Source organism: Urocitellus parryii, chromosome 4 (genome assembly GCF_045843805.1).
Source record: "Urocitellus parryii isolate mUroPar1 chromosome 4, mUroPar1.hap1, whole genome shotgun sequence".
Taxonomy (NCBI): Eukaryota; Metazoa; Chordata; class Mammalia; order Rodentia; family Sciuridae; genus Urocitellus; species Urocitellus parryii.
In genome coordinates, this window is record NC_135534.1 from 39,817,628 (window position 1) to 39,844,239 (window position 26,612).

The following is a 26,612-nucleotide window of genomic DNA, read 5'->3' on the forward strand; positions in this document are numbered from 1 at the left end:
AAGCATAAACATAGTTTAGCATAGTTTACCAGATAATTCTTGGAAAACAAAATGGATATTTTTCATTATATCACTAACCTTTTTTTTCCCCTCAGATCCTTGAAATTTTATAAGGAGAGTGGTGATTTGGAGATATATGTTAGACACACAGAAGAGTTTTGAGACTGAGGGAATAAAGGGTAAAGCCTGAACATAAACCAGGGTGTTGGGTTCTTTCCTAGTTCATAAAGAAATAAAACTCATTGAAAAGTGCCCCCTTTCAAACATGTCTAAGAAAAATAGCTGATATAGCTACTATCAGTCAATAAGTTCAGGAATTATACCCAAAAGATTAAGTTACGACTTATTATTTACCCAAAAGATTAAGTTACTACTCTATAATTCCTATTCAATAAGATAATAAGAATGAGTGTCCATGTTTGTGTATGTTTGTGTGTGTGGGTGTGCATGTGTGTGTTTGTTTGATGAGTGGGGAATGGGGATAGAAAACACGTGATTTGCAGTGCAATCTAAAACTTTACCTGATAAAGGAAAGTCACAGTGATTAATTGGAACACACAGGAGAGCTTCAAATCCTTTCTGGAAAAAGCAATATGAAATATGTAGGATGTATTTTAAAAGACAAATAGAAATCAGTCATATGCAAAGTGAAAGCACTTCTAAATATTAATGAAAATAAACTTGCTTAATTTTTAAAAAAGTGAATAAATCTCAGAAGGTTTGAGACTTAATTGAGGGGCTGTGGATTTGCTGATGATAGAAGAAAGCAGAAGGATGTGCAAGCCTTGTAAAAGATGTTTAGGAGTTAGGGCACTGTTAGGAAAGTAAAGCCATCAGATGAGGGTCTTTAATTTCACTATTTGCAAACTTAAGAGTGAATTGGGGCAGAGAAACCCCTGGTGCGGTGCTTAGAGAACTTAGCATTGCAATAGTCCAGGCAAAAAATGGTCCTGGCCTTAAGAGACCAGAAGCTGAAACAAAAGGGATGATTAGTTTGATTCTAGCCAAACATTGGAAAATAAATCGATAGGATGGTTGTTTTTAAAATTATTTTGTCTGTGTGTGTTGTGGGTTGAGTGTAAGGTAGTTAGGTTATGATGATGCCATGTTTGGGGCTTAGGTAGTACACTTGGATGCAGTCCTACACTGAGAAAGAAGTCATAGGAAAAATAGTGTTTTTAGTGAAATATGGGCTGAGAAGTTCAGTTTCTAATATGTAGAAAAATGTCTCCTGCTCTCTAACCTTTACTTTTTTTTTTTACCTATAAAATGTAACATTGACTTCATCCAATACTTTATGTATTAAATGGAGTAACTTATATGAAGTTTTGAACTCAAAAAAGAATGAATTTGAATACATATGTATAAAATTTCTATTACTGAGATATTTGATAAATTTTATAATTATTCTGCAGAATTATAAAAAGCGATATCCACAAGGGGCCATAATAAAAATCAATAAATGCAATGGGTCTTGAAAAGTTTTCTGCTAAAATTCTTTTTCTTTTTTTTTTTAAGAGAGAGAGAGAGAGAGAGAGAATTTTTAATATTTATTACTTAGTTTTCGGCAGACATAACATCTTTGTTTGTATGTGGTGCTGAGGATCGAACCCGGCCGCACGCATGTTAGGCAGGCACGCTACCACTTGAGCCACATCCCCAGCCCTAAAATTCTTTTTCTCATTTGCTAAATGCCAGTGTCTATCATTCTTCACAGTCTTCCTGTTGAAAAGAAACTGGAATGGACCATTGTTAAGACATACAGTATTTCTTTTCTCTGGTCTTGAGATTTTTACTTACAAACAATAATTTGTCAGTAATCAGATGGTTATTAAAGCCCCAGATATCTATTCACTCTCACTGCCAACGCTAACTAGAAATGGACAAGTCACATTTTCATTTTATTCCAAATTCACTACTACTTCATGCTTCAGTTTATTTCTCCTAGAGAATGAAAATACCTCCAAAGTGATCTTAAATAACAATGATGTAATATTGGTAAATAAGGTGCATGGACAACATTTTAAATACAGCATGGTGTTATACACACCAACTCATTAATATTCAGTACAACTCTATGAGATAAGCACTAGTTATTAACCTTATTTTACAGTTGAAGAAATTAAATCACAGGGTCAACAAATTATTTACAAGGATATGTCACCATAAAGGAAACTGTATCAATCAACTGCTGGAGTTAAATGTCTTGGTCACTAGGCTGGAAGAACATGCTGACTTGAAAATGAATTAATCACAATTAACTGTCACTATGCCTGTCATATAATTTGTTTTGTATTACTTCCTTCCTGTCTATTATATATATCAATTTCAATATTAAAATTATTTACCATTTATTATTTTAAATTAAATTAAACTGTGATGTTTCTTTGTCTGATTTTTTAAATAATTTGTACACATTTCTTAATTCCATAATTGTATTTGGTCTTCAAATAACTTCATGGGTATAAGAAAATCAATCAAATCCTCCCAAATTTCTTTTACATAGACATTTAGACATATTTTGCCTTTTTGCCATTTAGATTGTTCTCTGTGAGTTGATTATTTTCATACTAATGCACAAACTTATTTTAACTCTATTTTTTTGAGTTGTCTATTCTGATTCACTTATAAATTTGTCAATCTCAGTGTCATATCATGGTTTAATTATTAAAACTGTGTTTTACATTATAATACTTCCTATTTTTGCCCCCCTGTTGTTTTGATTCATAGTTTTATTGACAAATTTTATATTTCGCTTAGAAGTTTAGAATTACCATGTCTATTTCATAAAACACCTGCAGGGAATTTAATTGAAACTGCATTCACATTAAAAATTTAGAGAAATAGATAATAGTTGTTCATCTTCCCATCCAAAAGCATAGGTTGCCTCATATGTTATACTACAGTTCTCCTATGATTCATCAATGCCTTACAGTTGTGACATAGACTAAATATGCTTTTGTTAGACTTACTGCTATTGTTGCAGGTAAACTTTTGCATTTAATTTCTAATGAACATTGCCAATTCATTAATCTATTAATTTTATAGGTTGATCTTTATTCCATAAATTTTACTAAACATCCTTATTTGTTTCTGTATCCAGTTAAATCTTTGGGCATTTTTAAGTGGGTAGCATTTTTGATGGATTTAACAATATTTTCTTTTTCTTTAAGAGCTATAACTGTTTTTCTTTACCAATTCTATTGGCAATAATACCCAAAACAATATTGAATTGGGGAAGTGGCAGAATGAATACCTTTTATCTTGTCCCTTTCTTTAAGACAGAAGTACTAATTATACTTCCTCCTTGAGTAATATGTTTTCTATAAAGTTCTCGTGATACTATTTTCTCAGAATATTATTTAAATATCTTTTACTGAGGTATAACAATCACAGAATGTCACACTTCATGAACTATATATAATATTGTTATATATACATTTACTATAATATAGGATATTTAATATAGCTTTCACTTTAGAATCTTTCTTTGACCTCAATCATCAATCACCTTCACCTTCCCGCCTTCCCCTCAAAATAAAACCAATATTTTTATTTCTATTGTTTTATAATTCTTTCCATTACTTTGTTATTGTTATTCCCATGTAATCATCAATATCATCTTTTGTGTTTGACTTGTTTTATACAGTACTGTTTGTAAAATTACTCCATGTTTTATAGACAGTTTATTGGTTGTTACTGTTATATATTAATTATAGTGTTCTGGCAAATAATTATACTGTAATATATTCCAGTGTGGATAGACACTTGTTTTTTTTTTTTCTTATTTTCAGTTTTTTACTGGTATTCATATGCTGCAATGGATTTTTGGTATGCCCATGGTTAATATATGAATACATTTATGCCAGGTGGAATGATAAAAGCAGGGTTCCTGAAACATAGGGCATGTATATGATATATATGTTTATCTATGTATTTGGTAAATTTGACCAAAAAAAATGAACAGATCAGTTTTAGAGTAGGAGAGATGGAGAATTTAGATTTCTTCCCACTTTTGTCCACACTGGTATTGTCAGTATTGTTTATTTTTTTAAATTAATTCTATTAATTGTGTAACAGATCTCCTCTTAGCTATAATTTGTATTTTACTAGTGACACAGAGAGAGCATGTTACAAAAGATGATATTGACATGTTATCTTTTATGAAATGTTTGTTCATGACTTCTGCCATTTTCAATGGTTTTTGTTATTGATTTATTGGAGGTATTTATATACTTTATGTATGCGCTTTTGGTTTGTAAATATATTAAGAATAAAATTACCAGTTTTTTTTTTTGAATTTTGCAGTCTCTTAATGTTATCCTTTGAAAATTTGTAGATAAAATAAATATAGACCAAATTATTAATCTTACATATTAGGATTTTCCACTTTATGCTCAGTGTAACAAATGTAGTCGTATTTACTATATTATGTCCTAGAAGCTTATTAAGTAATTGGTTTTCTTGTTTAACCTTTCACTTCTTGGATCTGTGAACAACTTGACATTGTATTTATCTGTGTTGTACATGTTAGGGGTTAAAATGAACTTATTTTCATATGCATATACAGTTTTTGTCTCAGCAAAATGTATTGAATATATAATGAAAATTCAATATTTCAGTGTAATTTTTTTCATGAATAAATTGTATAGGTATCTGTTTCTGTATTATTTAGTCTGTCAAATTAGTCTGTTTGGGAGTTGGGCTGTAATTCAGTGGTAGAAAACTTGCTTAGTCTATGTGAGTGAGTCCCTGGCTTCATGTATAGCAATGAAAAAACTTCATAGTTCTCTTTGTCTATATTTTTGTTAATGTTAATCACTCTTAGTTTTTGTGGCGTTTTGAAAGTGTAACATATAAATATCCAGCATTCTAAAAAGGTAAATTTTATAATTTTCTTCAAGACTGTTTTGAATATCCATGATTCCTTGAAACTTCATATACCTTTTAAAATCGGTTTATCAATTTCAATAATATTAGGAGTCTGTATTAACATTTTGAAAGTACTGAGCTTTTCATTTATTAAACAATTTATATATTACTATTGACTTAGAGCTTTCAATATTTTCTCTCAACAACATTTTGTAATTTGTATGGGTTTCATACAATTTAGATTATTTCTAAATATTTGAAAAATTATGTGATTATAAATATTGTCTATTTTAAACATTCATTTTTTAAAATTTATTTTTGTTAGTTAGAATCTGTTATACATGACAGTAGAAAGCTTTTCAATTTGTTGTACACAAATGGAGCACAACTTTTCATTTCTCTGGTTGTACACAATGTAGAGTCATACCACCTATGCAGACATACAAGTATCTAGGGTAATGAAGTTCATCTCATTCCACCATCTTTCCTGCCCCCATACTCCTACCTTTTTTTCCTTCCCCTTTGCCCAATTAAAGTCCCTAATTCTCCCCATGCTCCTCTGTATATTATGGATTGGCATCCATGTATTAAAGAGAACATTTGGCCTCTGTTTTGCGGGGATTGGCTTAATTAAAAATTTAAAAAAGAATAAAAGCTAGATCTCTGTGGTATATGATGAAAAGAAGACTGCAGATGTGGACCCCACTTCAAGGGCAATCCTGTGATGCAAAAGACAAACAGTAAAAATTAGCAGTGGACGTAGGTTAGGAAAAAAAGGTTTTGTTCATTTTTTTGGACAAATCCTTTGGAGTTGACCATTTTTCTCTGTTGAGTAGAAAATAGCTAAAAGAGAAGTTGAGAATAAAGATCCAAGAGAGAGAGACTAAGAATTGGTGCAATCTCTGGGGGAGATGGGAAGGAAGGCATCAGGCACAGATTTGTTGAGAGGAAAGACAAGGAGATAGATGTGGTATGGACAAGAGTCAGTGGGAGGCAGGAACTGAAAGGATTTCCACTGGATAAGCTCTCTTTTCCCTGTGGAAGAACAAGCCAGGTTATCTGCTGACCATAAAAAACTTGGGTTTGAAATACTCACCCAGGGAAAGAAGATTATTGGTGGGATTTTACATATAACAGTAATAACAGATACTGTACAGTGTTGAGTAAGACACAGCAATCTCCATAATTATCCAAACACTGATATGAAGAAGCTTTGAGTAAACTTTATATAATTATTTAGCTCTTCTTATAAAAACAATTAAAAATAAACATTCATATTCAATTTTATATGGTCACATATAAAATGGAGCTTTATATGATTTTACATTTAGTAAACTAATGATTTCTAAAGTTATTTGTAGAATTTTTGAAATTTTTATATGTATCTTCTATAATGATAATTGATCTTCTTTTCTCTTCATTTATTATTGGGGATCATTCTATCATGTTCTATAGAATTGGTGATATGAACATCCTCATCTTATTCCAGATTGCAAAGGGAAGAACTTTCAATCTTTCACCACAAATATGGTATTTAGTGCAGACATTTACAATCAATATTATTTCTTTTCCTCCTCCTCCTACCTCTTCTTATTTTTTGATAAACTCTCAAATGTAGAATGTTTATTTCTTACTGTCTTAAAAATTTCAGTTTAATCATGAATAGAATTTGAATGTTATCAATTGTTTTCATTGTGGTAGTTGTTATTATTTGCTCACTATTCTTTTGTTCCTATCTTCCTTTGTTTCATTCTCATTACACATAAAGACAGATTAGAAATCATCACACCTTTCAGGGGGTCATGTGGCATTCCAATGGCATGCAGGAGAATAACACCCCAGAGTTATTAAATGTCGTTTGTATTATTTTGCTCAGTCTCTGTTTCTTGTGCAAATGCAATTGAAGAGATTATACCAGATAACTGCTTAAACTGTAGGATTTTCAAAAAATAAAACAGGAACAACAGAATTGATTTGACCCATATCCTAAAGCAGAAACACTCTCAAGATTTCAGCCTGAATTTGAAAAATAAGATTTTTATTTTTAAATTAAGTCTTAAACTTTTGTGGTAATTTATAATATAGCAATAGCTTAGCAAATGTTTGTCTATTAAATGCATTCATTTATGCTTTCACATAGATTTTTCTTTTATACTGTTAGTGTGCTGAAATACATTGATTCATATCACACATATGGTTTGATTCATTAACTCAATCTCAAATTGTTGAAACAAATTTTAGGCATAGTTCTGCTATATTCAGTTTTCTAATATTTTGATTATGGATTTTATGTTTATTCTTATGGAAAATTGTATTTGCTAATGTTCTTTCTTATAATGTCCTCCTAAAGCTTGATATTCCGGTTATGCTTAGTTCCTGAGATGAATTGGAAAATGTTTCCTTTTTCCTATTATCTGAAAGAGTTTGTATGACATTGATAACCTTTATTCCATGAGTGAGAAGAATTGGTAATTAAAATAACATGGCTTACAATTTTCTTTATGAGAAAGTATTTATTTAAATAGTCAGATTTATAACTATTTAATTGACATGTAACTATTCAGATAACCTAAATGTTTCTATTTCAATATAAGTAATTTACATTATTTTAAATATTCTTTTTTTATTTCATTGTTATTTACTTAGCTCAAGTTCTGCATATAAGCTATTGTTCTCATCTCATTGGGAAATACTCCAATTTGGTTAGACTAACTCTATGATCATTTACTGGTCAGCCAAATAATGTTTTTATGGTGAACTAGCTGTCAGTTTGTCAATGGAGAGGACTTGGCCACATGAATTTGATCCTCCACAGGCTAGCCTGGGTTTGTTCATACACCACTTGATCAGGGAACTTAAGAGAATTAACAGAGGTAAAGTAGTGTTTTTCAGGTTTAAGTTTAGATTTAGCACAACTTCATGTCAATCATATTGTATTATTATTCCCAAAGTAAGTCACATTTCCAGGCTGAACTCAAGAGGAAGAGAAAGATACTTCACTTCTTGACTGGAAAAGCTACATCATCCTATTGTAAATGGACATAAGCATAAGAAGAATTATGGTCTGATTTGCAATCTGTACAGAGCCCTAAGTGCTTGGTTAGCTTCTTTGTGATTCATTTCTTAGAAGTTGGCCTTTTGAATGCTTGCCACAGCATGCACTGAAGGTTTTTCAATGCCTTGTAAAGCATCTTTATTTTGGATTTTGTCCATTTTTTTTCCATTGACTTCAACAAAAAGGTTTTTCAGCAAGAAGATTGACAAATTTTTCAAATTTCACTGAAAATAAACACTATTTGGGTCATCATTTCACTATCTTCTTTATTTGCAAAGATAATCAATTATTTGCTCAAATCTAATCTTTTCTCCAGCTCTAAATGTATGCACACATTTATTTGATCCACTCACTTTTATGGTCCCAGTTAGATTAAAACTCCTAAAATATTTATGGCACTAAGATAATTGATCTTTTTTATTCTCTAATCCATTTTATCCATAGCTTTCAGATTTAGATTTTTTAACTTAAAATTCTACTTGGATCAACTTGCAGTCCAAACATCAATGACTTCTTTGGCTCTGTCAAGGTCAAAGCTGTCTGCTTTCTGGCTTAAATTTATATTTTTTCTCTTGCAGTTGCCTTTGTCAGGATTCATGTATTTCCTATTATGTGTTCTCTGTTTATTTATTAATATAAATAAAATTTCTTGAGGATATTAAATATGTTTCTATTTTGTGTGAATTTACTGGATCTGAGATTAAATCAAATCTCCAAGTAAACATTTGCTTACATTATTTCTAATCATCAGAAACATCCATCAGCCATCAAACTCCTCAACAGTCTTTAGCTTCTAACTTATGACATAAAACCTGCACAATAAATCCAGCCAGTCTCTTCCATTTTTATTCTTTTGTCAAAGATTTCTATATACATTCTATTCTTCATCTCCATGTTTTCCCCATTGCTGCTCTGGTGGAATGTAATGAATGCTGCTTAATGGCTAAGGTAGAAGAAGTTAACAACTACTGAACTCTACAGAGAGAAAAATAAAATTAAAAAACACCACCACAAATGTGAATAGAGGTCCTACTTTTTTCTGCAATGATGTGGACCTACTTCATTTGCCTCACCCCAGTAATTGTTACATTTCTTCTCTCAAGTTGACTAAGCATACTTGTGTGTTCTATTTTTCTACTTCCCTTCTTTTTTTCTTGTCTTTCTTTCTTCTTTCTTACCCTTTCTGCTTCCTCCCTCTTTCTCTCCTGCTCCATTTCCCTCCTTCCTTCCTTTCCTTTCCTTTCTTTCCCTCCCTCTCCCCTTCACTCCCTCATTCCCCCCCCCCTCTTTACTTTTCTTTCTTTCTAAGCCAGTTTTGGAACTATGTCTGAATATCATAAATATCTTAAACATAGTTTCTGCCTTTGTGGAGCTTTTAGCCTAAAGTGTGACAGATGCAGATATATAATTGCATTAAAATGGAATATATTTATGCTGAAGTACTAGAAGTGTGTGGATCATGATAGATAATATCCTTATTGTGCAACTCAGGTAGTAGTGATCTCCTTTGATTAGAGAAATCCACACACACCTGAGAAAAAAATAACTGGCTACTTTCAAAAAGAACTGTTAAAACAATCAATAGCGCTAGGCATGGTAGCACATGCCTATAATCCCAGTGGTTCACAATGCTGAAGCAGAATGATCAAAAGATCAAATCCATCCTCAGCAATTTAATGAATACCTAAGCAATTTAGCAAGACTCTTTCTCAAAATAAAAAACAAAACAAAACAAAACAAAAATTAAAAGGCTGGGAATATAGCTCAATGATAAAATGCCCCTGAGTTCAATCTCCAATACAGCCCCTCTTAAAAAAAAAAAAAAAAAAAAACAGTAAGATTTTCTGTGACATTGGCATGGAATGTGAAGCCATAAATCAAAAAGAAAAATAGCCTTACTGATGATGCATGATCAATGTGTTAGTTTTTTATTAGTTTCATTTAGGTACACAAAGCAGATGAACCCATGGTTGTGCATTCTGTTTGGTGCATGAAAATGAAGCCAGATTTAAAGTTAGGTAGTCAGTGTAGTTAGGTAAATCGGGTCTAATACCAAGTGAAATCTAAAATGGAGGCCATGCTGAGAATGATGCTGGGAAATGCTGGACAACCAATGGAATGTTAATGAAGTCCTGAAGAGGCCCTAGGCCAAAGTCCACCTCTAAGAAGTGTTAATGAACAGCTCCCAGTAGATTTGAAGATAGCCCATCCCAAAGAAGTGTTAATGAAGTCCTTCCTGCTCAGACTACTTCTTTGGCCCACCTGTGTCCCACCCCTCGGGCCTTCCCACCTACATTCCATCACTGAAAGAACTATAAAAAGGGGAGACAACTGCACTTCCACGGATTTCACCTCTTGGGTCCCCTTCTTCCTCCGGGAGAAGTCTTTTCTGCTGTCCGTTAATAAACTTAAGCAAGGACTCGTCACCAGTCAACAGCGGTAACAAAATGAATCTTCAGGATGGAGACTGATAGGGCTTACATCAATTTAACAAACCTCTGAAGCTGAGTAGTTTCAGAACCCGCCATTCTGCAAATTCCATCTAGTCATAAAAAGACTCTAAAAGGAGGAAAAAGTTTATGACCTACATGATATCTCTGAGTCTACAGGGGGACAATTTCAAACACTCCTTTAGAATAATAAAATCACTACCTTTCATTCATGTTATACTTTTCCTTTCAAGACTTCTCAGTGGTTTAAAAACCCCACCCCATTGATTTTCCCTTTCACAGGATCCTATTACAATGTTAAGTGGGTCTTCTCCAGGCAAGTGGCAATCACAGTGAACTTGAGGTCAGAAGAAAAAGCTTTCACCAGAGGAGATCTTTTCTACAACTTTCCAATGACAGAACCTGCAGCATTGTGGGGTCAGGCCCCAAATTCCTTAATAGGACACCCATAGCACAAGAGTTAATAACAAGAATCAACAAATGGGACTTACTTAAACTAAAATGTATTTTCTCAGCAAGAGAAACAATAAGAGAGGTAAATAGGGAGCCTACATCATGGGAACAAACTTTTACTCCTCACACTTCAGATAGAGCCCTAATATCCAGAGTATACAAAGAACTCAAAAACTTAGACAATAAGTTAACAAATAACCCAATCAACAAATGGGCCAAGGACCTGAACAGACACTTCTCAGGGGAGGACATACAATCAATCAACAAATACATGAAAAAATGCTCACCATCTCTAGCAGTCAGAAATGCAAATCAAAACCACCCTAAGATACCATCTCACTCCAGTAAGATTGGCAGCCATTATGAAGTCAAACAACAACAAGTGCTGGCGAGGATGTGGGGAAAAGGGTACACTTGTACATTGCTGGTGGGACTGAAAATTGGTGCTGCCAATTTGGAAAGCAGTATGGAGATTCCTGGGAAAGCTGGGAATGGAACCACCATTTGACCCAGCTATTGTCCTTCTCAGACTATTCCCTGAAGACCTTAAAAGAGCAGACTACAGGGATACTGCTACATCAATGTTCATAGCAGCACAATTCACAATAGCTAGACTGTGAAACCAACCCAGATGCCCTTCAATAGATGAATAGATAAAAAAAAAATGTGGCATTAATACACCATGGAGTACGCAGCACTAAAGAATGACAAAATCATGGAATTTGCAGGGAAATGGATGGCACTAGAGCAGATTATGCTAAGTGAAGCCAGCCAATCCCTAAAAAACAAATGCCAAATGTCTTCTTTGATATAATGAGAGCAACTAAGAACAGAGCAGGGAGGAAGAGCAGGAGGAAAAGATTAACATTAAACAGAGACATGAGGTGGGAGGGAAAAGGAGAGAAAAGGGAAATTGCATGGAAATGGAAGGAGACCCTCATTGTTATACAAAATTACATATAAGAGGTTGTGAGGGGAATGGGAAAATAAACAAGGAGAGAAATGAATTACAGTAGATGGGGTAGAGAGAGAAGATGGGAGGCGAGGGGAGGGAGGATAGTTGAGGATAGAAAAGGCAGCAGAATACAGCAGTCACTAGTATGGCATCATGTAAAAATGTGGATGTGTAACCGATGTGATTCTGCAATCTGTATTTGGGGTAAAAATGGGAGTACATAACCCACTTGAATCTAATGTATGAAATATGATATGTCAAGAGCTTTGTAATGTTTTGAACAACCAATAATAAAAAAAAAAAGATCTTGGGTCTGCCTTCTAATCTGGACAATGCAGGAGATGGTAGCAAACCAAGGAATGGCATCATCCACAGAGGACAGGGTGGGGCAGCATTCAGCATTTGTGGAGTAAGGAATCTTCCCTAACAATCTTAGCAGAAATGGAGGATCTCCAGGGATCTTAGTGTTAGTAAGAGAAAGAGATATCAGATTTCCCTCTTCCCAGGGGATGAGATAGGCACTCAGAATGTTCTTAAACTACATGTAAAAGAAAAAATGAGAAGAACTGACCACTTTCCTACAAATATTTCTGTTGGAGCAATATAAGTAACAGCTCCTGGCACTCAACAAATGTTAAATTAATATTTTTAATCCCTACCCCCATGTGGCCAAAATATTTGAAAACATAGCAGTTATCATTCTTGACCTCATGTTCTTCATAGAAATAGATTATAAAACAAAGATATCATTATCCAGTAATTTCCTATGCTGTAGAATATGTCTTTTCCCTTGACCTTGGGAAAAAGTGCCAAGTCACCACACAGTACACCGTGAAAATATTCCCATTGCCATAGAGATAGTCCCACTTCCACAGTCACCAAAGCATTTTAAGCTGTCATTCAGCATCTTCTAAAAAGTCAATCAAACGGAGACACTTTTTTTTCCTTTAACTTTCAACATCATGAGCACATCTCTTAAATTGCTGGAATCTTGAGCAGCCAGTTTGTCATAACAGTTTGCATATGTCACTTTCATTTGAAATATGGGCAAGTCCTTTATAGATTATGAATATGTTTATACAGATTAAATTAATAGCCAAGTTTGAAAATGTAAAATGTCACTCTTTAATGGTCCAGTCTCTGCAGGAAATACTTATTAATCAAGGTGAGCAATCAGGACAGTGGGCAACACTCCAACTTTTGGAGGTGGTTTGCAGCATTATGATTACAATTGTACAGCTTCTGTCCCTTGTATTTTCTGAAACCTGGGAAGTTCATGTCTCATCTTGTGTCATCCATGTTGAATACTCAAACAATTTTTAACAGGCAGCACTACTTTCATTAAAATTATTATTAGCGATGTGCCTCAATAAATATCCAGAGGAAACTCTAAGGTCAGCAGATGTTGAAACCAAATCTTTAAATCCCTGAGTCTCAGATCTTCTTAGAACACTGTGCCCAGTTCTGTGAATTTGTAAATTCTATGACTTGTCTGTTAGTCTTCACATAAGATTTTTTTTTTTTTACTCAATAATAATCAAGGTAGGATAAATATTAAGGAAAATGAAAATTGACTTTGAGATATTCTGATATATACCCTGTTTCATATTTCCTTCTCCTGTGTCAGTTACCATTTCTCCTCTTGCTTCATGTTTTTAAGTGAAGGGAGAACAAAGTGCTCTAAATATAAAAGGCTATAATAGAATAAGAGTAGTTGTAGAAAGGTAAGGTTTTAAAGTCTTATCTTTATTCACAATTCAAGATTGGATAAAATATTTTCTTAATAAATTAACTTTTTTTCAAGGAGGAAAGGAATAAAGAAAGCAGAATAATATTGTTTGCATGGAGAGAGATTTTAATTTTAAGACTTACAGTTAACTGACTGTTATATATGTGTACATACATATGAGTTTGCAGACAGCCAGAAAGATATGGCCACTCATTCTAAAAGTCGTGTGAACCCAAGCATTTGTGGTAATCAAATTATGTGAGTAATAAATATTCTCCCTGAGGTTTCCTTTTTGGTTTAAGGTATCTGTAGTGATCCTGTGATTACAAATAGTTCATATCTGTACCATGATGTGACTTCATAGTTAACTTTAATATTCTCCAGATTATCAAATTAACCCATCTTTTATGTTCTCTACTAGTTTAATCACAAAATATCATCGGCTGCAAATATGTGTGATTATAATCTTTTTTGTAAATATAATGGTTTAAAATATTAGTGTATGAACAAATTTGAACATATGATTATGTAAGAGTAATTATACCCCAGAGACTTATTTTAAATTCTCTCATATACCTACTCATTCAACTCAGAGAAATATCCCAGACAATTAAAGCAATACAAGTTCAAACTAATTAATGCCATACAGAAAATAAAGTGTTAAGACATGGTACTCACCCACTTCTTGTTAATTCTTTTCTGACACTGTGTTTTTAAGAGCATTGTCCAGATGTGTGTGAAAATAAGAAATATGGATTACATTTGAAACAAATGAGAGAAAAAAATGGGAATCTAGAATAAAAATGTTGTTAACTTGTAAAAAAGAGAAAATCAATCCCTATTGCATTAATTTTTATGCTATTTCCTAGCAAAATAGAGTTAAGTCCAACTCTGTGCTTATTTTGAAATGATGAAATAGTGGTTTGGTCCATATGCTCGTCCTCACAGATCTCTAAAGAAGAGCTTTCCTGGTAAGCCAGAGCACACATGCTCCCTTGTTGGTGCACATGTAAGTATGTGTATGTATGTGTGTGTGTGTGTGTGTGTGTGTGTGTGAGAGAGAGAGAGAGAGAGAGAGAGACAGAGACAGAGAGAGATAGATATGTTGGTGGATTAAACAAACTCTTATTGAAGATCAAAGTTCAATTTTACTTTGGTTAAAGTTTATGTCTATGATGGTTCTAAAATATTAATTAATTTAGACAATCAAATTGTTTTTTCTGTTACTCAAATTACTTAAACTATCTACTATGTGGCTATAACTGCAGGAATTATCTTACAGTGATAGACATTAAACTGGTTGGTGAATCATTCTTTATTTATGCATGATGAATCCTAAAAATTCCTTCACTGTGTCTAATTAGTGGTGCTCTTTTTATATAAAAACTCTTCTATACTTCAGATTATTCAGGATCAAAGCCCTCCTCTCCACCCCCAACCCTCAACTCAAAGACTTTTTTTCTATGATTTCATATTAAACTGCTGCAATTTTCATAATAAACTTCTGGAAGAGTCCACCATACCATCAGCAATACATGTGTGGATTTTCAGATGTTCCTTGTAGCCATGGGTGACTTTTCTGGGATCACTTTGTGAGTTGTTGCAAGCCTATACCCACAAAAGCCAATGGAAATAATAGTCCCAGGAACCTGAGAGAGGTGATGAACAATTAGATGAAAGCCCAAAGGATTTTTTAAAATAATAATGAAAACAATCTCAGCACATATACTTGAAAATGCTGTATTCTGTCACTCCTATTGCCATAGTTCTATGGTCTTTTGGCTAGATATCATTCATATGTTTCTTACATGTTCCTTCCATATTTATCTGCCTCCTTATCTATCATAAATTCCATGTTTTAATTTTATCATTATAACTAGCATATACATACATATCTATGTAGAAAGTTCCCAACTTCACAGTGATTAGACTTAACTTTTTTTTTTACTTTAGAATAATGTAAAAATGATATATGGTTAGTAGAAATCATACTTGTAATTTCATATTTTGATGTTTTCCTGGGATAGCAATGTGATATGATAATATCTCCTGAAGCTTAGCATGTGGAATTTCAGTATTGAGAAAGGGTGATTTTAAATTAGATGATCTTGGAAAGCATTGCTAAGATGCTGATATCTGCTCAAACCCTAAAAAGTTAAGTAAAACAGCTATATACCAACAGGGAGGATAACTCTCTAGGGAGAGACAGTGGCAAAGTACAAATTTGGAGAATGAATTGTGCCTTACGAATTCCTTCTCCCTCACAGACATTTTCTAAAATCCTTTGATTCTGTTAAAGGAACTACATTCTTCCCATCTGAGTTTCTCAGGATTCTCCATTTATCTCCTTTTCCTTAGGGTGTCATGCATTCCCATAAGTTCATATTCATCTCTATTCTGATACCTTCTGAACACATATCTCTAGGCTAGTCTCTATATTGCTATAGACATGTCTTCACATTTCCTTCCATACCTCAGACTTATTGCATTCCTAATAAAATTCTTATTTATTTCCTTGTCTTCCCCAAAGGTAAAACGACTTTCTTCATTTCTCTACCCAAAGACAGTCATGTTTGATTTCTACCTTTGCCACATTTAATACTCAATTCACCAGTAAACTCTGTAGATTATAGTTCCTAATTTTGTTCCAGATATACATGGATGACTCTTCCCAAGTAGCCTGGATAATTGTTTTCAAATATTGAAGTCTGATAATTGTGTACTCTGTTTCGTAGTTTCCAATGGCATCAGAATCCACATAGGACAAAACCCAAGGTTCTTCCCATGACTTCATAGAAGTTTAAAACTCTGCCTTTGCCTAATCACACATTTCATTATGTATTTCTCCTAACTCAGAAAGCTTTAGCTACACTTGTCTTCTAAACACTCAAGGTACTAGTTCCGCTATACTTGCCTTCCAAACACTCAAGGTAGTAGTTCATTCTTTGACTTAAGGCTTTAACACTATAATTTGTTTTTCTTGGAATTGTTTATTTATTTCCTGTGCCTACATATAGCTATATCTCTTACATACCATGGATAACAGCATATATCTGTATATGCATACATATGTGTGTGTGTGTGTGAGAGTGTGTGTGTGTGAGTGTGTGTGTGTGTGTGTGTGTGAGTGTGTGTGTGTGTGTGTGTGTGTACATCTTTCCTACCCCTATGCACCCTCCTTCCACCTCCCTTCCCTTTGCCCCATCAAAGTTCCTCCATTTTCCCCATATCTCCCCCATTATGGATCAGCATCCACTTATCAAAAAGAACATTTGGTCTTTGTTTTTTTTGGGATTGGCTTACTTCACTTAGCATGATAAGTAGACTGTTTTTTGATATTGTTTATTGTCACATTTTGAATCTTTTCTATTGAAGTCCTGATTTACACTTTTTTTTCTTTTTAACATTTTATTCCAAGTGTTTTTAAAATGGTAAAAAAGAAAAAAAAAGTGTAAAACTGTGGTGAGCCGTTTCTGTGAACTGTGGCCGCCATTACAAGATGGCGCTGGTTTCCCCTGTAGTCTGTGACAAACAACTCCTTATCAGAATGAGTTGGCACGCTGTGACTTGGCACCCTGTGAGAAAAGTCCACGTGGCAGCTTCGCATTGGGGCTTGAGGTGATTTATTAAGGCTGGGAGGGGCATCCAGGGGAGAGAAGAAAAGTATCAAGGACCTGAATAAACTGCTGAAAGAAGATTCCTGAGTTGCGTCTTCCTTGCGGGCAAGGGGTCGCGACAAGTGGCGCCGAGACCCGGGAACCAGAACTTTCAGTCAGTCAGGGGTGGTGCACCGGTTAGTCCCAGGTAAGTGGGATCTGCGATCAAAGCAGGGATAGTCCCACTAAGTGGGATCCGCGTCCAAAGCGGGGTCAGCTCCTCTACAAAGAAAGAGAGAGCCTCATATTTATTGCAGCTGCACTGTGTACTTTCACTTTTGTTTTCTGTGTTTCTTTTGTTGTGTCATTTCGCTTTTGTTTTTTGTGTTTCTTTTGTTGTTGTGTCCTCTGTAGATAAAGAGAGAGCGGGGAAAAAATAAATAAATAAATAAGACGCTCCTCTGTAGATAAAGAGAGAGCGGAGTTTTGTATTTTCACTTTCTTTATACTGCTTGGAACAGTATGGGTGCTACTCCCTCAAGCCCAATTTTGCTGGCCTTGGATGGGTTACTGCGTTCTAAGGGACTTAAAGTGAAGCGGAGCACATTACAGAGGTTTTTAGAAGAGACTGACTCTGTAGCTCTTTGGTTTGTTTTTTCAGGGAGTCTGACGATTCCCAGCTGGGACAAATTAGGGAAAGATCTGGATTTCGCTTACAAACAAGGAACTTTGAGGGGCGGTACCATTCCGCTTTGGAAATTAGTGAGGGGGTGTATAATGGATGGTAAATGCCAGAAAGCTGTGAGCGAGGGTCAGGCCGTTCTTGAGCAATTGCATGAAGAAAAATCGGAGGGGTCACATAGCGAGGTAACAGAAAGTCTTAGGAGTAAGAGTGGTGAACAGATAAGGGAGTCTGAAGTTAAACAGAGGAGAAGGCTCTATCCGGACTTGACTGAGTTAAAAACTCCCAAGGACACAAGTAGCTCGGACAGTTCTGAGGAATTAGATCCACCCTAGCCGCTCTCAACCCCTCCTTCTCATCTTCCCCCTCCCTATCAGGCCCACAGAAAAGTCTTATTTGACCTTCTCCAGAATATTCACCATGGCTTATTTTAGGACTTTCAGCAAAAGAATCTCTACAAAAAGGTTTAATGTAGATAAACTTCCTATTTTCATGTTGCCCTGTTTTATTTGGCTACTGTCTGAAAAAATCAGCATTCCAGGCACTGGACACTCCCTTACTAGTTTTTCACAAAAATATGTAACAAGGCCTCTGGCCTTGAGCTGGGCTTCACAGTGCTGACTACATTTCTAAGATAAGGGAGTTACTAACTGGGCTCCATGGTAACAGCTGGCAGGAGGAAGAATTGGAAAGGGAGATAAAGGAACTGGAGGGTCGATTAAAAAAGTCAAGATTTAAAGCACCTACGGCCCCGATGCAGTCATGCTCCCTCCTTGTAACCCCGATTGGGACAAGGACAACCCCAGAAGGCTGGGGGGTGTTCAGTGGCAGCCTAAGACGGCCCAAACTTCCCAGTAATTGAAAACTTGGATGCCGATGGACAGCCGGCCAGAGTACATGTTCCTTTAGCCTTTAAGGATATTAAACAACTAAAGGAGGCAGTTACTAATTACGGATCCCATGCCCCCTTTACATTGACTCTCTTCGAGTCTTTCTCTGCCAATCAGCTGACACCTAGTGACTGGCAACAGCTTTGCATGGCTGTGTTGTCCGGAGGGGATTTTTTGTTGTGGAAAAGTGAAAATCAAGAGAGGTGTCGCGAGCTAGCCCGAGTCAATCAGGACGCCGGCTTCCCACGGCGTAACCTTGAAATGTTAACAGGCTTGGGACTATATGCTATCATAAATCAACAAATTAATTATAATCCTGGGGTCTATGCTCAGATAGCTACAGCAGCCATTTAGGCTTGGAAGGCTCTACCTATTTCAAATGCTAAAACAAAAATTTCAAAAATTGCTCAAGGACCCTCTAAGCCTTATTCTGACTTCCTTGCCTGATTGATACAGGTAGCAAAAAAAATATTCCCTAACTTGGAACAAGCCATGCCGGTCATTAAGCAATTGGCTCTTAAATATGCAAATTCCTATTGCCAAAATGCCATTAAATCTACCAAAACAAAGAGTGTTGATGACATGATTCGAGCTTGTAAGGATATTGATGGAGCTCATATTACAGGACAGGTTCTGGCCGCTGCCCTCAAAACGGAAACAGGGGCCCGACCCGGGCCCCGGAAGCCTAGGTGTATGGGGCAATCCAGGGACGGAATGGTACCCCGGGGAGTGGGCGACTTCGTCACCTCCCACGGACCAACCCCTTTCTATCTGTAGACTCCCTAGGGGAATGCCAGGAAGTACAGGATGTACAACTGCAACCGCAGGTCGCAGACACAGAACAAGCTGCTACCGCAGTAAGATCTTGGCCAGGCGGGGGAAAATGCAGACAAAATCAAACAAAATACAATCGGCTAAGAAAACTTGGAGAACTTTTGCCCTGAAAATAGGCACCAGACTCCATGTTGTTTGCATCACCATGGTAACCATGGGGTGCCTGGCCGGCATAGCTGCTTCCTGGTCCCACCTCCCACACTTTTGCGGGCTTCTGATTGGTTCTTCCACAGTCACTCAGACAGGACTTCTAGTCCCGCTTTCCAGCCACTAACCTGTGCTGCTGTGTTTCAGGTTTCTACCGGAGCTACTCAGAGCCTGTATTTTTTTTACAACAAAATGCCTACCTGTAAATGCTAATGAAAGATATCTTTTTCAGACAAAATTTAATTCCACAGGTTTCTATGTTACAGTCCTAAATTTAAGCTAGTTCTAAGTTAAATAACCTGACTTTTTCTCTATAGTTGTGTTACTAAATAATGTTCTATTGATGAGAGATATCAAATATGCTTCTTTTTACTTTACTTTTAATTTTAAAGGTTATGAGGATGCATTTGCTCGCCACAGGAACAAGCCGGCAAAGTTCCTGTGATGACCAAAAAATCCTTATTTGCATTGCTAACTATAAAAATAAAAATGTATACTCAAGGATCTTATTTCAGTTACATCAAGTGACGTCACATAGAAGAGTGCACTCCTAGCTAAAAATAAATTTAAATGGATCCAAATATTTTAAGACCACGTGGTTACATAAAGTTAATACAATTATAAGTTATGTTCTTATTCTTTATATATATATTTTAGATATTTAGATAACCTATATTTGTTAATCTATAAATTAATTAGCACATGCCTAATTGATTAGTTAATATATATTTGCCTAATTGTTTTTCTTCAACAGAAAACCTATAATTTAAGTTTTATATTTACATTTATCAGATACTCTGTTTTTTCAGTTACAGATATTTGAGATAAATGTGTTTAATATAAATTTGCTTTTAAGTAAAAATACAATCAAGTAATTTCTAAATCTCAAAGTAGAATTAATCAACACATTTTATCTGGGATTTTGGCTGCTAATCAAAGGATAGAGTTACTTCAAGCTCAAGTTGAGGAATTGTCTGACCTAGTACATTTGGGTTGTATTGATCAACGAGCACATTTATGTATAACCTCTGTCAGATTTTATGATTCCAGAAATGCCTCATGCATCATCGGAGAGTATCTATCCGGAACCTGGTCCATGGAAGCAGAAAACTTGATCCAGTCTCAACTAACTCAGATTGCTGTTTTGAATAACACCCATGTCAATCCAGTGACCTTGGGTCAATTTACCAATTGGTTGTCATCTGCCTTTTCCTTTTTTAAGGAGTGGGTGGGAATAGGCATTTTTGGTGCAATGTGTTGCTTTGGTATGTTTCTCTGCTTGTGGTTTCTCTGTCGCCTCAAGGCCCGCAGTGCTCACGATAAGGCTATGATCATACAAGCTCTTGCAGCTTTAGAAAATGGCAATTCACCTCAAGTCTGGCTTGCGCATCCTAAACAGTAAACCTTTGACATGGTCGTTGCACCCCAAGTTATTATAACATTGCACTGGGATCGACATGTCCTTCTTTTGTCACTCTTCTAATGCTGGAACTTCTACTATATCTTTCCTTTGTGCATACCTCTCCTCCCTGCCTTTCTGCACTAGGATCTTTGCTAGCTAATCTTACGGTCCAACTACACCTGCCATTTGATGGTGATGGTCATGGGTCCTGTTTATGGAGGCAGTTACCATAGCAATGTCCTGTTGGCCACAACATGCTGAGCTGATCTTGTAGTACCCAGTGACGGGCAACTTCCACGCTTGCACTGCAACCTAAGACAGGGGAGTGGGGCCTCCCCAGAGACGGGTAAGCAGTGCAGGGGCGGTGGACGACCTAAGACAGGGGCTACTTGATTCCCTTTGACATGCAATAAACAAAAGAGGGGAACTTGCTGATAGCAGGCCTTCCCTGGCCCCCGGGGCCCAGCCCCCAATTCCTTGTTCTGCATGTCAAAGTGGCCAGTTCACAAGGCCATGACATATGTGCTCCAAGGGAACGTCTTGACCTTTATCTAACAATGGCAGATGTCACAACCAAATTTCTCCCCCTCTCTATTGTCCGTGCCTTTCTCTTAGGGTGTTGCCAACTTAATTTTGTCTGCACTACAAAGACAGCCTCAGCTGTCCCCCTCCGTCCACCATCGTCACGATACAGGATGCGAGGCAAGGCACTGCACTTGAGTGATCCTTGGAGTGGACCTCAAGGAGAGCATGTCCTATTGCATGCGGGTTTGACGTCCTTCCTTACCCCACCTTATCCACGCCCCGCCCCACGAAAAAAGGCGTCGGCTGATATGGCCTCGGATCTGGGGAAGGGCCCTCCTTAGGGCTGAGCCATACTATGCAGCCACTTCTGCACAGTGGGATAGGACCTCTACTCTCGCCTGTATTGTCATACAAAAACAAAAAAGGGGGAACTGTGGTGAGCCGTTTCTGTGAACTGTGGCCGCCATTACAAGATGGCGCTGGTTTCCCCTGTAGTCTGTGACAAACAACTCCTTATCAGAATGAGTTGGCACGCTGTGACTTGGCACCCTGTGAGAAAAGTCCACGTGGCAGCTTCGCATTGGGGCTTGAGGTGATTTATTAAGGCTGGGAGGGGCATCCAGGGGAGAGAAGAAAAGTATCAAGGACCTGAATAAACTGCTGAAAGAAGATTCCTGAGTTGCGTCTTCCTTGCGGGCAAGGGGTCGCGACATAAAACATAAAACATTTCTGTTCATTTGTTTATTATTCCGGTGGTACATAATAGTTTTCAATAAATATATCATTGAAAATGTATTAATATGTTATTATGAAATAAAGAGAAATTCAGTTTGGCAGAATGTATATGATACAATTTCTGAATGGATCAGAATCTGATTGTCTAGGTTATTATGGTGACTTTTAATATAGTGGTTGATAAATTCCTATTGCAAAAATAAAATATCAAATTGGCAGTTTAGAAAAAGGCATAAAAGAGAATAATAAACAAATGAACAGAAATGTTTTATGAGTTTAAAGTACAAGGTCATTTCTGTTTGTGTGTGGCCTCAGATAACCTTCTCTCTGTTAAAATATCTGTTGGCAGATTCCAACTACATTGTTTTTGAATAAATAAAGCAATTTCATCTTATTTCCTTGTTCTACCCAACACAGTGAATCTGATTTTCTTTCAACAACATTCTTGCCAAAATACCTCTCTATTCAAAGACCTTCCTTCCATGACTTCCTAATCACACAAACCAAATAATTAAATACTTAGCCTTGATTTTCAGGGTCACTAGACCTTAAAATTTCTTTTCTCCGATGTGAGCTTCAAAGACTCCTCTTGAACTTGTATATCTGACATTCCCCTAGTAACCTCCACCTCTAAGCACCTACTCCAGTTGGTTCTTCTATTTTATTCTCTTGTTCTTTCTGTACCTCAAAGGATTTTAAAAATGTTTATGCATTTTTTATATTCTTGTTATATTCAGGTAATGTATAAATTCTTCTTCACATTTACTTTTCTCTCTGCCACAGTTCATTTCCCAAAGGCAATGGCTATTATTACTTTGAAGTACAACCTTAAATGCCCTACACATATTATAGGTACCCAGTTTTAAGGAAGATATTCCTGTCACTCCACATAACTACATCATCTCATACTGATTCCAAAACTCACTCAGTCACTACTTATATATGTCTCTGGGATGATTCCATTTGTAAAGGTGTGAATCTTCCACATTTAGTTAAATCTTGCATATTTCTTAGAATGGATTTAAAGGTGAATTGTAGTGCTAGACATTGAGAGTGTGTCTAGATATTTCTTATAACCAAGAAATTCTGAAATAGAGAAAAATAGTTTAATGTGATGTTTTAGTGATTCTAGATGCCTGAAATAGAACATTGAAACAAAGACACAAATAAGATTACCTATGGAGAGGTACAGGAGTGGAGAATGCTACATAGTGTTAATTAAGATAGTCAAGGTAACCCTCTATCAGACAGTAAGATTTGAGTGAAAGACCAAGCAGGTGAAGAAATTATGTGAATCAATACATGGGGTAGTGGGGAAAGAACATTCCAGATTTAAAAAAGAACAAATTCTTTACCTAGAACTTTACATAATCTTAATCTACCAATTTGAATCTTTCTCTCCTCACCTTTTTTTTTTTTTTTTTTTTTTTTGGAGGAGGACTGAATTCAGGGGACATCCCAATCCCAAGTCATATTTTGTATTTTTTTTTTTTTTTTTAGACAGGGCTTCACTGAGTTGCTTAGCACCTCACCTTTGCTGAGGCTGGCTTTGAACTCAAGAGCCTCCTGCCTCAGCATCTTGAGCTGCTGAGATTACAGGCTTGCATCACCATGACTGGACCCCCCACACTTTTATATACGTATAATATATATTCTGTTATTAATAGATTATTTTTTCTAGTCTGATATTTTATACTCAATTCCTTCCTAATTAGGGAGGGTACACACAATTTACCCATTTATTAGTTTTGTTATATCTTCTCTATTTGAGTCACTTATTTTATGTTGATAATATTCAGCTTTATAAATTTATTCATGTATAATCCTTAATACTTTTTCAAAGGCATAATGTGCAGTGATTTTTTCCTACTGTCCTCGAATTTTTCTTCCAGTCTCTACCCTAGTCAAGTCAAAGTAGCTAATATATAATACAGAAAAACTGTTTTTTCAAATGAATAATAAATGAAATGCAAAGTTTATTTTTAAGAAAAAACAAAGACCTCTAGTTTCTATTGTAAAAAATGACTAATTATATACTTTAATTGCATAAAAATCATTATACTTTCTATCACTTTTCATCAACTTACCATCATGAAAACACTCTAACCTATTGTTTTTAAAGATTCGTTCCTGAGATGGTCTTGTGAAAAAAGTTCAACTTATTATTTTAAAATTTACAGAAAATACTTTAATTCTAGTGGCTGAATAGTGCAGTCCCCCTATGCTGTACAAAGACATTACTTTAAAAAAAAAAAGATATTATTGATTGGGCATCAAGAATGTAGTGATACAGAAAAGGGAAGAAAATTAATGAGTAAAATCAAAATGCAAAAGTGAAAATGAACACTAAATAGAAGATAGCCAAGACTATTAATTCTTAATCAGTTATTTTGGTGTTACCTGGTAAACTAGCAAAGTTAGATTTCTAGTCACTTTTATTGAAGAAGAATATATAATTTAGGTACTTTGTAAAATCCAAGGAGAAACATGGAAAAGAATTGTAACTCATATGTGGAGTAACATCAGAAGGTAAAATATGGAATATCAGCTATGATAATCAAATAGTTTGCCATGTATAGTTATTTGCAGGGGAAATGGTTTGTTTTTAGCCTTTATTGTATTTTCCTCTTTTATAAATTAAAAAATAATGGCTTAATATTATTTTAAGTTAGAAGTCAAAGGTAATACCTTATATTGTGTCAACTTCAAGTTAATAACTTACTTAAGTTAAAGAAAAAAAATCATAGTTTTATTTTATTTTGTTTTCAATGTATAGCCAAATGTCATAACATGTGCTTGGTAACAATTGCTAACTTCTCAGCTAGGCAAATTACAATGAGAAAACAAGGCTAAATCTGAAATAATGACATTAAATATATGACATTATAGAAATTAGATATTGTGTTGTTCCCAATTTTTGGTAATATGCTATTATAGCACACATAAAAACTGCAATCAGACTACATTTCTTTCTTTGCAAACTTGTTTTTGAAAGGTTAATGTTATGTTAGAAAGAACTTCGTGTTCTCCTGGGATATATTTTTGTTGTTGCTGTTTTTTTTTTTTTTTTAAAGTTGTTGATGGACCTTTATTCATTTATTTATATGCAGTGCTGAGAACTGAACACAGTGTCTCACACATTGAGGCAAGTGCTCCACCACTGAACCACAAACTCAGAACTGGTTTTTGGTTTTTGAGTTGGGTTTTGCTGTGCTGCCTACACTGGCCTCAAATTTGCAATCTTCCTGCCTTTGCATCCCATGATTTTGGTATTATACATGTATGAGTGCCACTGTTTCCAGCTCAGAACTTCACATTCGTGACATAGCCATTACTACTTTGCTTCTTGGTAGCTGTATCACCTACTGATAACTGTGATGTTTTTGCTGACATTTAGTCGCTAGATACATGGAAGATGTCAGAATCCAATAGGGTTATGTTTTAGCAATTTGTGCTTCTGCTCAAAAACCATGATGTGTAAGGGCTATTTTCATGACTTGTATGAAGCTCTAGAACAATTCTTGCTTAATAAGAAATTTTTTTTTCAATTTCTGAATAATACTCAATTATAATGAAATTCCATAACTTCCAGAAGTTGATTGAGGAAAGGGTTAAAGAAAATATCATATTAATAAATGAACTAGAAAAAAGTCTCCCAATCTCTGTGAGTACAAATATAATTTAGTCAGAAATAATTAATATAAAATAATTTCATCTGTAAGGTTTAGAAGGCACATGATAATATTTAGTTACTTTTTCTATAAAAAATAATTTATAATGAGTGCCATAGAATATTCCTTTTAGCACAAACTAATCAGATAAATCATTTGATTCTTTTTTCTTGTGAACACTGCTCCTATAAATCACTATAAAAAATAACCCCAAGTCACAAACCAAGTTTGATTAAGAGGGTTCCATTCAGCTGTCCACAGGATGCCACTCACACAGATAGGATCAAATGATGATCCAGGACAGATAAAACACAGGGCCATAATTTTGGAAAATTATACAAATAACACCTTCTCAAGTTCCCTTTCACTAGTCACATGATTCTAATGTAATGACATTCTTTGCTTTTCTCTTATTTTGTTCAGAATATTTATCTCATAATAAGTCTTCTTTTTCCATGTCAGTCCTGATATGTCCCAAATTCTCAATTCTATCCAGCAGCAGTAGAGACTTGCTTATCTTCTTATCCATATTTTAGGAGAAAAATCTTAAAACACATTGCTTCAACCAAAAATAGGAAAGGGAGGGGAAAACAGGTATTTATGTTAAAGAAAAAAA

The 26,612-nt window shown here is 35.3% G+C and overlaps 1 protein-coding gene across 2 annotated transcripts in view; it reads right to left on the reverse strand.

Moving 5' to 3' along the window:
- The window catches only part of Luzp2 (leucine zipper protein 2), a 477,121-nt gene that overhangs the window by 271,717 nt on the left and 178,792 nt on the right, over window positions 1-26,612 (reverse strand). The window lies entirely within an intron of this gene.